Source organism: Euprymna scolopes, chromosome 42 (genome assembly GCF_053919585.1).
Source record: "Euprymna scolopes isolate OS-2025 chromosome 42, ASM5391958v1, whole genome shotgun sequence".
In the NCBI taxonomy this organism is placed as follows: Eukaryota; Metazoa; Mollusca; class Cephalopoda; order Sepiida; family Sepiolidae; genus Euprymna; species Euprymna scolopes.
In genome coordinates, this window is record NC_136523.1 from 15,855,179 (window position 1) to 15,870,178 (window position 15,000).

The window sequence follows — 15,000 nt, forward strand, 5'->3', positions numbered from 1 at the left end:
TGATAATTAGTACACCAAATTTCAGTTGCAATACATGCGGTGGCATCCCTGGCAAATATAGCTGTTTGATAATTAACCACTTTATCTGCTTTCACAACAGTGTCGATGGATTTGTATTTGACTACCTCACTTGGAATTTTACATTGAATAATAGCGTTAAGTTCATGGGCATCTTTATATTGACCTGCAAGAATAGCTCATCCACTCAGTCAAATGGAATTCTTATAATTTGAATATCTGCAAAACATTTTAAACTAACTATTCTTTTGATGAAATAAAATTACAGAAATTACAGAAGTTAAAAGTCAAAGAATTTTGCCCTTAACTCTGATCAGCTGGCACTTTTTCGTACCCAATTTTCCACAAGTGATGCAAAACTTTTTGTGCGGATCGAACAGTCGGCAACTGGACATGCATATTTTGAGTTGGCTGCCAAAATCAATTTAATTAGAAAGGTTTTACCAGTTACTTCTGGTGCTGTTCAAGGTAGCAGTAATTTCCAAATAACTTCTATTCTCACAGTCAGTAAATTAGGTAAATAGGATTTATCCATGTTTTGACAATGCCTTATTCACTGTAATTAATTTAGGAGACTAAAATAGGATGAGGGATTAGAGATGGACAGATAGAGAGGAAGATATATAGATAGAAAAGAGAAAGTGAGAGGAAAATAGAGAAAGAGAAGGAGATAGAGAGATATAGGGATTGATAGATAAATAGAGAGAGGGGGAGAGTTAGAAACAGAGAGGGATGAGACAGAGGAAAGGAGAGAGATAGAGGGAGTTAGAGAAAGGGGCTCAAAGAGAGATGGAGAGGGTGATATAGAGAGAAATATAGATTGAGAGAGGGAAAGGGAGAGATGGATAGAGAGAGATATTAAGAGAGGAAGAGAGAGGGAGAGAGAAACAGAAGGTGAACTACACTTCACCGTTTGTTTCCTCGTTCAGTAGAGAAGAAATCTTTCGAGACTGAGGCAATTTTAATGTTTTGTTATTATCCAGAGTACCCCTTTTTTTTTGGGGGGGGGGCTAGATTTTCATCACATTAGAAACCGACCGGGTTATCTGTACTTTCATTTAACAAATTAATAAAAGAAAAACGGGTTTGTATTACTGTACACATAGAATCGGAAAAGTTGTCAAAAAACAATTATATAACAAATAAATGGAACATTCAAGATGGCGTCTTATTCTCTCTTTAACACGGTAAGTTTGGGAAAAGATGTTATAAATAAAAAACCAGATAAAATACTGTTAAAAACTCGCTCAATATATGTTACCATGACATATGTTGACATATATTCGGCGGGTTTTTAATAGTATTTTGTATAGTTTTTTATTTATAACACCTTTTCCCATACTTACGGTGTTAAAGAGGGTGTGAGACGCCATCTTGAATTTTTGAATACATCGGTAAACACTGTATGTTTTTCGAGCTGAATAAATATGTTACATTGAATAAAAACACAAAAAATATATCCAGTTAGGTAGAAAAGTAACTTCTCTTGCCTTTGATAACATTTATCTCTTCTCTATATAAATAAAATGAACTCATTTTTTCCCGTCGGATTTTGACCTTAATAGGATTAAAAATCAAGATATTTCATGCAAATATAATATGCACAAACGGCAGAACAATATCTGAGGTGTGTTATAGGCTTATTATTTCTCAAATTCCTCGATAATCTTAGATTTCTATACTTTTTCTGCTGAGAAGTCACGGCCAAAATCGGTTAAGATCAATGGAAGTGGTAAAATATTTTCTCTCTAATAAATTCCTCCTCCCCCTGCCACCACTTAACACCGTTTGGGGATCGTTCACAAGGAACAGTTGAGAAGAGAACACCGGTTTGGCTTCGTAGTTCTTTCATGTGAAGTTATTTAAAATCACTAAACTAAGCTGCAGTGCTCTGTGGCGTAGTGGTTAGCGTGCTGGACAATTCACATTATATTTTCACGTTCCCGCCGACCTACCGTAGTCGTTTTTTTTTTTTTTTTTTTTTTTAAACAACTGGAATGGACTTTTCTTGGTGGCCGAACTGTTAACGTTGCAGATGTTTTTTTTTTTGTTTTTTTCACACTTTATTTTCCTACTTTTACTCATGACTCCAGGTTTGATCCTTCCTACTTACCTACCATAACATTTTTTAAAACTCCCCCCCCCCGTCCCGGAAACAAACACTCGGGCAACGCCGGGTACCCCCGCTAGTTTGTTATATATTTGTTTTTTGACAACTTTTTCGAATCTATGTGTACAGTAATACAAACCCGAAAATTTAATTAAAAACAAATAATCAGACTTAGCTTGTTATAATAGGTGTGAATTTATTTTCCCTGGTGTATCACACTCGTGTTATTTTTAGTCCGAAAATAAAGAAGAAGAAATCCTTCCCGACTGGTCAAATGTTTTTGGCGATAAGTTGGGATGAAACGATAAATTAATTTTCTTTAGAAAATTCGTTCGGGTAAGAGCGGCGTGAATAGACTCCTCAAATTTTTTTTTGTCTTTTTCTTGGAGCTCTCCGGAAACGGTGAATGTTCAATGTCACTGTCAAAATTAGTTCCGGGGTAGACACTACAATTAAAATTTACTAATTTTTAAATAAAAAAGTAAAAAAAAAAAAGTTAATAAAAAAATTGTTGCTTATGTGCGCATAAAAAAACTTTCTTTTTTTTTTTTTTTAGCTTAGGTCCACTTGGAATCACCCCCCCCCCCCTCCAAATCTTAAGAACAGCTTCCGGAATAAACATCACTTTTGGAGGGGGGGGAGGGCTAATAAACACCATTGGGGGGGATATTATAAAAAAAAAAGTCGATAAAAGTCGTCATTTAAAAAGAAATTTAAAATCAAATGTTTGTAAAAGTGAGAAATTATTAATAAATGTTTAGTAACATTTTTCGGTGCTAATGCAGAGAGTGATCCGCGCTATTTTTTTAAATCGTGTTTTTTTTTTATTCCAAAAAACTAAAAAAGCAAGCGACAAACTATTTTTTGGCCTCATATGATAAAGAAAAAATGTGTAAATTAAAAAATATGGAAGATAAACAAATGAATTATGTTTTTTTTTTGTTTTTTTTTACTTACTAAACAGAAAATTAAATCTTTCGTCAATTCGTGGCTGTGAAATTAATCGAACCGGAAGTTCAGTTTTATCAACAGAACAGATTCGCAGTAACGGTAAAAAAAATATGTTTATTTTATTTAATATTTTAATTTTAATAATTCGCGAGGTAAATTTAATTTAAGAACATAAAAACATACCTCGACTCTAAAAATGGGTTGTCTGAAAATTTCAAATAAATTGGTAACGTAGAAATATGGTTTTATTCGTTTAGAACAAACCAACATTTACATTTATATATATAGAGATATATAATATATATATAATATATATATAATATATATATATAATATATATAATATATATAATATATATAATATATATATAATATATATAATATATATATAATATATATAATATATATATAATATATATATAATATATATAATATATATAATATATATATAATATATATAATATATATATAATATATATAATATATATATAATATATATATAATATATATAATATATATATAATATATATAATATATATATAATATATATAATATATATATAATATATAATATATAATATAATATATATATTATATAATATAATATATATATTATATAATATAATATATATTATATATATCATATATATATTATATATATTATATATAATATATATAATATATTATATATATCATATATATATTATATATAATATATATAATATATTATATATATCATATATATATTATATATATTATATATAATATATATAATATATAATATATATTATATATAATATATATTATATATATTATATATTATATATATATCATATATATATTATATATATTATATATATCATATATATATTATATATATTATATATATCATATATATATTATATATATATTATATATATTATATATATCATATATATATTATATATATTAAATATATTATATATATATTATATATATCATATATATATTATATATATTATATATATATATTATATATATTAAATATATTATATATATATTATATATATTATATATTATATATATATCATATATATATTATATATGTACCCGGCCACGCGTTGCTGTGGCTCAGTTTGTTAAAATGGAACACATGTGAAAGTAGAGAAAAGTTTGGTTTTTTTTTTCAAGAGAATGTACAAATTATTTTTTTTTAACAGATGTTAAGAAAATAAACAGAAAAATACTTCCATCATTAATTATGAAAAAAAATAAATAAAATACGATAAAACTTGCTGAGTATGCACTGTTTTACGGTTGTTGTAAAAATGGAACGGAAACTTAAATTTCGCTTCATTTTAATCTTTCTTGATTATGTAATTGTCCCCCCCCCAACGAATATAATCAAAACAGTAACATTCAACAATTGTACTTTATCTATATAAAACACAAAATGGGTGTTTGTATTACTGTACACATAGATTCGAAAAAGTTGTGAAAAAAAACAAAAACAAATATATAAACAATAAATGTTATCAAAGGCAAGATAAGTTACTTTTCTACCAAACTGGATATATTTTTCGTGTTTTTATTCAATGTAACATATTTATTCAGCTCGAAAACCATACAGTGTTTACCGATGTATTCGAAAATTCAAGATGGCGTCTCACACCCTCATTAACACCGTAAGTATGGAAGAAGGTGTTATAAATAAAAAAAAAAACTATACAAAATTTATAACATCTTTTCCCACACTTACCGTGTTAAAGAGAGAATCAGACGCCATCTTGAATGTTCCAATACATCGGTAAACACTGTATGGTTTTCGAGCTGAATAAACATGTTACATTGAATTGGGAAAAGATGTTATAAATAAAAAAACCTAATGAAATACTGTTAAAAACTCGATCAATACATGTTAATGCGACATAGGTTGACATATATTCGGCGTGTTTTTTATAGTATTTTGTATATTTTTTTATTTATAACACCTTTTTCTATACTTACGGTGTTAAAGAGGGTGTGAGACGCCTTTCATAATTTTCGAATACATCGGTAAACACTGTATGGTTTTCGAGCCGAATAAATATGTTACATTGAATAAAAACACGAAAAAGATATCCAGTTTTGCAGAAAAGTAACTGATCTTGGCTTTGAGAACATTTATTTGTTATGTATTTTTTTTTTTTTTTTTTTTTGACAACTTTTTCGAATCTATGTGTACAGTAATACAAACCCCCTTCGGAGGCTGGAATGCCCCCCCCCCCCACCTAAAATGTAGTTCGAAAAATCGATTTTATAGTGAGATTAAAGAATGGTTAGTCTAAAAAAAGGGTGAAAAACAAAAGAAATAAGCAATTAATAATTATTACCAAAAGCAATAAATGCTATTTTTTTTTACTGGCACAAATAGAGTTGGATACACAAGTAATAGTCGTAGAGTGATAGAGTGTAAGTAAAACCTGGAATATCCGGTTGTTTCGTTTCGTTTTAACAATGGAAAGAGCAGAAAATGGAGAGAAAAGAAAGAAAGAAGGAAAGACCGAAAGGAAAGATAAAGATAGGGAAGTACCCCCACCACCATCACCCATAAAGCAAAAAGACAACGAAAGGTAAGAAAGAAAGAAAGCAAAAAAGCACGTAAGGAAAGAGCGAAACGGAAGTTGTGTTTGTGTAAGTAAGTAAGTTTGGTGCGTTTCACGTAAATGTCAAATCAGGTTTTCATTAAACTTTAACCACGCGGGTTATAACGAAATCGAAGTAATGTAATTGTGAATTCAATTCCAGGTAACGGATTGTGTTCTGTTTGAATCTAATTTTATTATAATAAATGCTTTATAAATTGTGTTTATGTTTTATGCTAACCAATGGCAAAGAAAGAATGGTTCGTTTCAGTGTAAGTCCAGTCCAGGTTTTAGATAAATTCTAACCGGTGATCGGTTTTAAATGTCTCCTGTGAACGTTCTGGTACGGTGTAAGTGAGTGGCAGTGGTAGGATGAATTTGTTACAGAGAGTTTACTTTACTACTTCCATTAAATGTAAGCGATTTTTACAGTGGACTCTCACCAGACAGAATATAGGAAACTGTGATCAGCGAGATCCTTGATATGTAATAACCCTATAACATACGGCAGATTTCGTGATTCAGTTTGTGAATGATACGGCTGCACCAAATGTATACAGGTGCAGTCCTATAAACGTCAAAGTCGGAGGGGAAAAAATGAGTTCATTTTATTTATATAGAGAGAAGAGAAGAGAAGATATAGAGAAGATTATATATTATATATATATCATATATATTATATATATATTATATATATATATCATATATATATTATATATATATATATTATATATATATCATATATATATTATATATATCAGGACTCTGCATTGCGAGTGAAACTCACATTTGCAAGTGATTTTTCAAAGTGGCGACTAGAAATAATGAAACGCTTATCTTTTGACGATTGCATTTCTTTCACTGACAATCTTCCAAAGCTCACTACTGAGTGAAAAATATCTTTTCAATTCGTTTTTTATATATAGAACGAACAAAATTAAATTATTAAAACAAAAGTTTAATAGAACAATATACTCTTTTTTTTTTTTTTTTTTTTTTTTTAACGAAGGCTGTTAAAAAAAGCATCCAAGGAAATCAGAATGTTTATACCTTCAAGTATCAACATAAAATTTATTGTATATGTAGAATTACACTTATTAAAGAAAATACAGAAAAACTTTATTATATACATAATCATTACAGAAGGAAGATGTCATATTCCAAACATCACGTGGGTTTGGCTAGTAATTTTTCTATTTGGTTAGTAAATGAAAATATTTAGTTGTCAAAGGTCAAATTTGTCCATAGAGCCCTGTTTATACATATATATATATATATATATATATATATATATATATATATATATATATATGAGAGGAGTGGGGCGATAAGGGTATGGAGCATTTATACTTGAGATTACTTCATTCGCCCCCTACCCTCTCATAAGGAGGCGTCACACCAGCTCGTAGTTTACATACAAAAAAATTAAATTACTGACGTAATTCTGTGATTTTTTTTTTTTAAATAAATATTAGTGTGAACACTGGCAGAGCATATTATTTTTTTGTCTGTTACTTTTGACAGAGGTCTCCACTTTTTTTTTTTTTTTTAAATAATTCCAACCTGCTTGGTATGTCGGATTTCAGTTTGAAGTATAATTTTACTCGTTAAATTTAAATGGACGCATCTTGGTATTATCCGTTCTTGTTTCCAACCTTGACGAATAATATTTCTTTGCACTTCAAAATTTCCAAGTGCTCTTGTTTTTTCCGACGTAAAAACTGGTCTTTGCCTCCAGGACATTGTCATATAAGTCTTCCTGGAATAATCAGCTTATATGGACTGTTAATGCTTATTTCAACGGTACCGGATTGCACACACATACCACACTTTGTCTGTCTGTCTGTTTCGCGCTCTCTCTTTTCTCCTCCACTCTTTCTTTTCTTCTCCTCTCTCTCTCTCTCCTCTTTATCTCTCTCTTCATCTCTTTATCTCTCTCTTCATCTCTTTATCTCTCTCTTCATCTCTTTATCTCTCTCTTCATCTCTTTATTTCTCTCTTCATCTCTTTCTCTCTCCTCGTCTCTTTCTCTCTCTCCTCGTCTCTTTCTCTCTCTCCTCGTCTCTTTCTCTCTCTCCTCGTCTCTTTCTCTCTCCTCGTCTCTTTCTCTCTCTCCTCGTCTCTTTCTCTCTCTCCTCGTCTCTTTCTCTCTCTCCTCGTCTCTTTCTCTCTCTCCTCGTCTCTTTCTCTCTCTCCTCGTCTCTTTCTCTCTCTCCTCGTCTCTTTCTCTCTCTCCTCGTCTCTTTCTCTCTCTCCTCGCCTCTTTCTCTCTCTCCTCGTCTCTTTCTCTCTCTCCTCGTCTCTTTCTCTCTCTCCTCGTCTCTTTCTCTCTCTCCTCGTCTCTTTCTCTCTCTCCTCGTCTCTTTCTCTCCCTTCTCGTCTCTTGCTCTCTCTCATCGTCTCTTTCTCTCTCTCCCCGTCTCTTTCTCTCTCTCCCCGTCTTTTTCTCTCTCTCCCCGTCTCTTTCTCTCTCTCCCCGTCTCTTTCTCTCTCTCCCCGTCTCTTTCTCTCTCTCCCCGTCTCTTTCTCTCTCTCCCCGTCTCTTTCTCTCTCTCCCCGTCTCTTTCTCTCTCTCCCCGTCTCTTTCTCTCTCTCCCCGTCTCTTTCTCTCTCTCCCCGTCTCTTTCTCTCTCTCCCCGTCTCTTTCTCTCTCTCCCCGCCTCTTTCTCTCTCTCCTCGTCTCTGTCTCTCTCTCCTCGTCTCTGTCTCTCTCTCCTCGTCTCTTTCTCTCTCTCCTCGTCTCTTTCTCTCTCTCCTCGTCTCTTTCTCTCTCTCCTCGTCTCTTTCTCTCTCTCCTCGTCTCTTTCTCTCTCTCCTCGTCTCTTTCTCTCTCTCCTCGTCTCTTTCTCTCTCTCCTCGTCTCTTTCTCTCTCTCCTCGTCTCTTTCTCTCTCTCCTCGTCTCTTTCTCTCTCTCCTCGTCTCTTTCTCTCTCTCCTCGTCTCTTTCTCTCTCTCCTCGTCTCTTTCTCTCTCTCCTCGTCTCTTTCTCTCTCTCCTCGTCTCTTTCTCTCTCTCCTCGTCTCTTTCTCTCTCTCCTCGTCTCTTTCTCTCTCTCCTCGTCTCTTTCTCTCTCTCCTCGTCTCTTTCTCTCTCTCCTCGTCTCTTTCTCTCTCTCTCCTCGTCTCTTTCTCTCTCTCTCCTCGTCTCTTTCTCTCTCTCTCCTCGTCTCTTTCTCTCTCTCTCCTCGTCTCTTTCTCTCTCTCTCCTCGTCTCTTTCTCTCTCTCTCCTCGTCTCTTTCTCTCTCTCTCCTCGTCTCTTTCTCTCTCTCTCCTCGTCTCTTTCTCTCTCTCTCCTCGTCTCTTTCTCTCTCTCTCCTCGTCTCTTTCTCTCTCTCTCCTCGTCTCTTTCTCTCTCTCTCCTCGTCTCTTTCTCTCTCTCTCCTCGTCTCTTTCTCTCTCTCTCTCCTCGTCTCTTTCTCTCTCTCTCCTAGTCTCTTTCTCTCTCTCTCCTCGTCTCTTTCTCTCTCTCTCCTCGTCTCTTTCTCTCTCTCTCCTCGTCTCTTTCTCTCTCTCTCCTCGTCTCTTTCTCTCTCTCTCCTCGTCTCTTTCTCTCTCTCTCCTCGTCTCTTTCTCTCTCTCTCCTCGTCTCTTTCTCTCTCTCTCCTCGTCTCTTTCTCTCTCTCTCCTCGTCTCTTTCTCTCTCTCTCCTCGTCTCTTTCTCTCTCTCTCCTCGTCTCTTTCTCTCATCTCTCCTCGTCTCTTTCTCTCATCTCTCCTCGTCTCTTTCTCTCTCTCTCCTCGTCTCTTTCTCTCTCTCTCCTCGTCTCTTTCTCTCTCTCTCTCCTCGTCTCTTTCTCTCTCTCTCTCCTCGTCTCTTTCTCTCTCTCTCCTCGTCTCTTTCTCTCTCTCTCCTCGTCTCTTTCTCTCTCTCTCCTCGTCTCTTTCTCTCTCTCTCCTCGTCTCTTTCTCTCTCTCTCTCCTCGTCTCTTTCTCTCTCTCTCTCCTCGTCTCTTTCTCTCTCTCTCTCCTCGTCTCTTTCTCTCTCTCTCTCCTCGTCTCTTTCTCTCTCTCTCTCCTCGTCTCTTTCTCTCTCTCTCTCCTCGTCTCTTTCTCTCTCTCTCTCCTCGTCTCTTTCTCCCTCTCTCTCCTCGTCTCTTTCTCTCTCTCTCTCCTCGTCTCTTTCTCTCTCTCTCTCCTCGTCTCTTTCTCTCTCTCTCTCCTCGTCTCTTTCTCTCTCTCTCTCCTCGTCTCTTTCTCTCTCTCTCTCCTCGTCTCTTTCTCTCTCTCTCTCCTCGTCTCTTTCTCTCTCTCCTCGTCTCTTTCTCTCTCTCCTCGTCTCTTTCTCTCTCTCCTCGTCTCTTTCTCTCTCTCCTCGTCTCTTTCTCTCTCTCCTCGTCTCTTTCTCTCTCTCTCTCCTCGTCTCTTTCTCTCTCTCTCTCCTCGTCTCTTTCTCTCTCTCTCTCCTCGTCTCTTTCTCTCTCTCTCTCCTCGTCTCTTTCTCTCTCTCTCTCTCCTCGTCTCTTTCTCTCTCTCTCTCCTCGTCTCTTTCTCTCTCTCTCCTCGTCTCTTTCTCTCTCTCTCTCCTCGTCTCTTTCTCTCTCTCTCTCTCCTCGTCTCTTTCTCTCTCTCTCTCCTCGTCTCTTTCTCTCTCTCTCTCCTCGTCTCTTTCTCTCTCTCTCTCCTCGTCTCTTTCTCTCTCTCTCTCCTCGTCTCTTTCTCTCTCTCTCTCCTCGTCTCTTTCTCTCTCTCTCTCCTCGTCTCTTTCTCTCTCTCTCTCCTCGTCTCTTTCTCTCTCTCTCTCCTCGTCTCTTTCTCTCTCTCTCCTCGTCTCTTTCTCTCTCTCTCCTCGTCTCTTTCTCTCTCTCTCCTCGTCTCTTTCTCTCTCTCTCTCTCCTCGTCTCTTTCTCTCTCTCTCTCTCCTCGTCTCTTTCTCTCTCTCTCCTCGTCTCTTTCTCTCTCTCTCCTCGTCTCTTTCTCTCTCTCTCCTCGTCTCTTTCTCTCTCTCTCCTCGTCTCTTTCTCTCTCTCTCCTCGTCTCTTTCTCTCTCTCTCCTCGTCTCTTTCTCTCTCTCTCCTCGTCTCTTTCTCTCTCTCTCCTCGTCTCTTTCTCTCTCTCTCCTCGTCTCTTTCTCTCTCTCTCTCCTCGTCTCTTTCTCTCTCTCTCTCCTCGTCTCTTTCTCTCTCTCTCTCCTCGTCTCTTTCTCTCTCTCTCCTCGTCTCTTTCTCTCTCTCTCTCTCCTCGTCTCTTTCTCTCTCTCCTCGTCTCTTTCTCTCTCTCTCTCTCCTCGTCTCTTTCTCTCTCTCTCTCTCCTCGTCTCTTTCTCTCTCTCTCTCTCCTCGTCTCTTTCTCTCTCTCTCTCTCCTCGTCTCTTTCTCTCTCTCTCTCCTCGTCTCTTTCTCTCTCTCTCTCCTCGTCTCTTTCTCTCTCTCTCTCCTCGTCTCTTTCTCTCTCTCTCTCCTCGTCTCTTTCTCTCTCTCTCTCCTCGTCTCTTTCTCTCTCTCTCTCTCCTCGTCTCTTTTTCTCTCTCTCTCCTCGTCTCTTTCTCTCTCCTCGTCTCTTTCTCTCTCCTCGTCTCTTTCTCTCTCTCTCTCCTCGTCTCTTTCTCTCTCTCCTCGTCTCTTTCTCTCTCTCTCTCTCCTCGTCTCTTTCTCTCTCTCTCTCTCCTCGTCTCTTTCTCTCTCTCTCTCTCCTCGTCTCTTTCTCTCTCTCTCTCTCCTCGTCTCTTTCTCTCTCTCTCTCTCTCCTCGTCTCTTTCTCTCTCTCTCTCCTCGTCTCTTTCTCTCTCTCTCTCCTCGTCTCTTTATCTCTCTCTCTCCTCGTCTCTTTCTCTTTCTCTCTCTCTCTCCTCGTCTCTTTCTCTCTCTCTCTCCTCGTCTCTTTCTCTCTCTCTCTCCTCGTCTCTTTCTCTCTCTCTCCTCGTCTCTTTCTCTCTCTCTCCTCGTCTCTTTCTCTCTCTCTCCTCGTCTCTTTCTCTCCCCTTCCCTCCTCTTTCTCTCCCCTTCCCTCCTCTTTCTCTCCCCTTCCCTCCTCTTTCTCTCCTCTTCCCTCCTCTTTCTCTTCTCTTCCCTCCTCTTTCTCTCCTCTTCCCTCCTCTTTCCCTCCTCTTCCCCTCGTCTTTCTCTCCTCTTCCCCTCCTCTTCCCTCCTCCTCTTGTATTTATCTCCCTCCTCCTCTCTATTTCTCTTTCTATCCACCCTCCTCTCTCTCCTCTTTCCTATCTCTCTCCCCTTTCTTTCTCTTTCTCTCTGTAACAGAGCATAGATGCGCATGCATGCGAAATGATATCACTGGTAAAGAAAAAGACTATAAAAAGGAGAAAGGGCATGTTAGAGAAAACGATGACGTTCAAGAGTATGCGACTTCACAGCCGTAATAAGAAATCGTGTTTCGCGGCAAAAGAGGAAATAAATGCTGTTGTGCAACACAAAATAAGCGAGTTGAAGTTCTTTCCTATTCTTTGTCTACTTTGCAACTGAGGTTACACTGTGTTGGATAACATTACATCTCAATGTTGGTTCAAACAAATCATTTCAATAGAGTTAATTATTAAACATGAAAAACTTGCGAGTGAAACTTTAGTGACATTACAAAAAAAAATAAATCTGATTAAATGTCTACTTTCTTTCCACCTTAACACTCATCTGTTAGGTTTTCGGTTATGCTGAAAACGAATATCACATTTAAATTTTTCACAGGCAATAGTTTTCTGGATATTAAGAAATTTTTCTCCAATGCATCTTCTATTATATAAAGGAAAGTCATGTGTATGTGTGTTTGTATGTTGCTTTCCGGCTGACTACAATATGGTTGTCTTCAAGTCTAACGTAAATAAGTTCTTGATGAGCCGTTCCATATAAGTTATCAAATTTAACAAATTTTCATTACTAATTATTATTATATTGTCCAATTTCTACTGTACACTCTTTAACCCTTATCCTTGAGTGGCCTCTTGGCCTTGATAATGTGTTGATACCTATGAAAAAAAAAAAAAAGAAGAAAAAGTCCAATGTGAACAAGTACTAATTGAATCGTCCCCCTAAGTAATCCAAGTTACAAAATTCCCACTGTTTACTATGCTAAAATCACAATGACTAATGTATACCTATTAACCTTTATCCCTGAGTGGCCTCTGGGCCTTGATAAGTGGTGACACCCATGTAAAAAAAAATAAACTTTAGTCCACCGCATCCAACCGGGTCGCAACCGGTACCATCTATAAGAGCAATGTCTCCGATGCATGCTATGTGAAAATTAGGGGAAAAAAAAAAAAAAAGATTAATTTTGCTGTGGTTAGCTCGACTACTTTTTGGAAGGAGGGGTGCGGTTTTTGCATCACTATTTTCGCAAGTGACACACGTGTGATGAACCAAAACTGTTTAAAAAGCCTATTTTGCAACGTCATGACGTCATAAGCACTTGTGGCCATGTTGGCAAACGTGTATGCCCATAACTTTTTGCCTTCTTCCTCTCTTTCGCGTTTCATGTTCGAGCCTGGCCGCCGCGGCTAAATTTTCATTTTTTTCATTTTTTTTTCTCAGTCGCACGGGCACTCGCTGCTATTTGGATTGAAAGAAAAGTTTTTATTTATTTTTTTTTTTTTTCTAGGGAGAGGAGTTTTTTTGGGGTTTTTTTCTGCACACGGGAAACAAAAAGTGCTTAATATCTAGAGAATAGCTTCTTCTCTTCATATTCCTTTTGCTAAAATAATCTGGTGGCGAGGTTTTACATCTTTATTTTGGACGGGAGAGAGTGATTACATTTTTGTGTTTTTATCTGTTCTTTTAGTTTCAAAATTGTTGTAGGGCTATCGACGTTGCCCACGATGAAAGTTCTCAATATCCTTAGTATAGGAGGTGTGTCCAAACGGAATTTCATGTCGACCCGGGCAGTGACTGGTATCCATGCTAGTTACTTAATAAATGTCAGTGGTGTCCACCATTCTTAACACGAGGAGGAGGGGGTGCTTTGTAACATGTACGCGCATTACTTTTCAGTTGGAAAAAACGTGGGCAGACCTGAAGAATCTTGCTTACCCTTTTTACTTTTCATCGAAATTTTTTTGAAATTGCGGGTGGCAGCCATCTTGATTATTTCACGATTATGTGTTTACACGTTTTAATCGTGCATTTCTCGAGTTTCGATGTGTAAAATAAATTGACTTTTTACTCGAAATGACTCCTTATGTAATAATGTTTGGAGATAAGAAACATTTTTAACGCTTACACAAACTAATTTTCTCATATCATCCACAAACTCTATTTAGTGACATTACCTAATAATGGGTTTTACCAAAAAATAAAGCCTTTTATGGTTTTATGCAATTCTAATGAAAGAAAATATTAAAAAAAAAAAAAAATAGCCGTCAATGCTTGACGTAATGTGTTACTGTTGTACATTGAATCTAATAATAAAATATGAAAATAATAACCAAGTTTTTTTATGATTTTATTCAAGACTTTGGATCTGTTAATGTGTTTTACTCCCCCAATTCGCTTTTTATGGTTTTATGCGAATTTAATAATAGTATCTGAAATTCACTTTTACCAAATATTTTTAATGAGTTTGATTAAAGGAAAGTCATGCGTGCGTGCGTGTGTGTGTGTGTGTGTGTTAGTTAAAAACTTTTGTCTGCCGCATCCAACAGGGTCGAAACTAAAACCATCTGAAAGAGCAATGTCTCGGATGCGTAATATGTGAAAATTAGAAAGAAAGATTAATAATCTGTGATGGTTAACTGAACCACTTTTTGAAAAAAGGGGGGGGTCCGGTTTTCGCGGTTTTTCATTTTTTTTTTTTTTTTTTTTTTACAAAGATTAAAAAAATATATATTTTAAACTAGCGGGGATACCCGGTGTTGCTCAGATGTGGAGATGTTTTATGATAAGTGTATTGACCAATGAGTACTCGTGTGAGTGTTAAAAAAAAAAAAGTAGTAAGCAGGCAGGCTCGAACCTGTAACGCTAAGAGGAAAAGAAGTTAAAAAAAAAAAGTGAATGGTTTAGTCGCCGCGCCCACCACGACAAACAAAGTTGGCATCGTTTAAAATAAGGCTAGTCATTGCGAGGCATATGATTACTTTGCATAAATGTTGACGAAAAAAGTAACCCCTCCTTGTAAGAAATGGCCCAGTTAAAGATGAAAGAATGAATGTTTTGGCCAATTGACTGAGCTTTCAAATGATATCAATTTTGTCAGTGTTGTTTGTGTGTGTCAAAAGTTTTAGCGAGACATACAAACATACACACACACACACACACACACTAACAGACAGTTGAGATTTATATTATAGAAGACTAGCGGGGGTGCCTGGTGTTGCCTGGGTGTTTGGAGGTTTGTGTGTGTGTTGGGGGGATAGATCAAAACAAAATGGAAATTAAATA

The 15,000-nt window shown here is 36.4% G+C and overlaps 1 protein-coding gene across 7 annotated transcripts in view; it reads left to right on the forward strand.

The window, feature by feature from the left end:
- LOC145266937 (alpha-1,3-mannosyl-glycoprotein 2-beta-N-acetylglucosaminyltransferase-like) overlaps positions 1–15,000 on the forward strand; it is a 471,814-nt gene that overhangs the window by 248,093 nt on the left and 208,721 nt on the right. The window contains exon 3 of one of the 7 annotated variants that reach the window (XM_080122745.1): positions 3,093–3,178. The exons of the other annotated variants lie outside the window; for them this stretch is intronic. The gene's annotated coding sequence lies outside the window, so the exon portion shown is untranslated. The remainder of the gene's footprint in view (positions 1–3,092; positions 3,179–15,000) is intronic. 7 annotated transcript variants of the gene reach the window in all.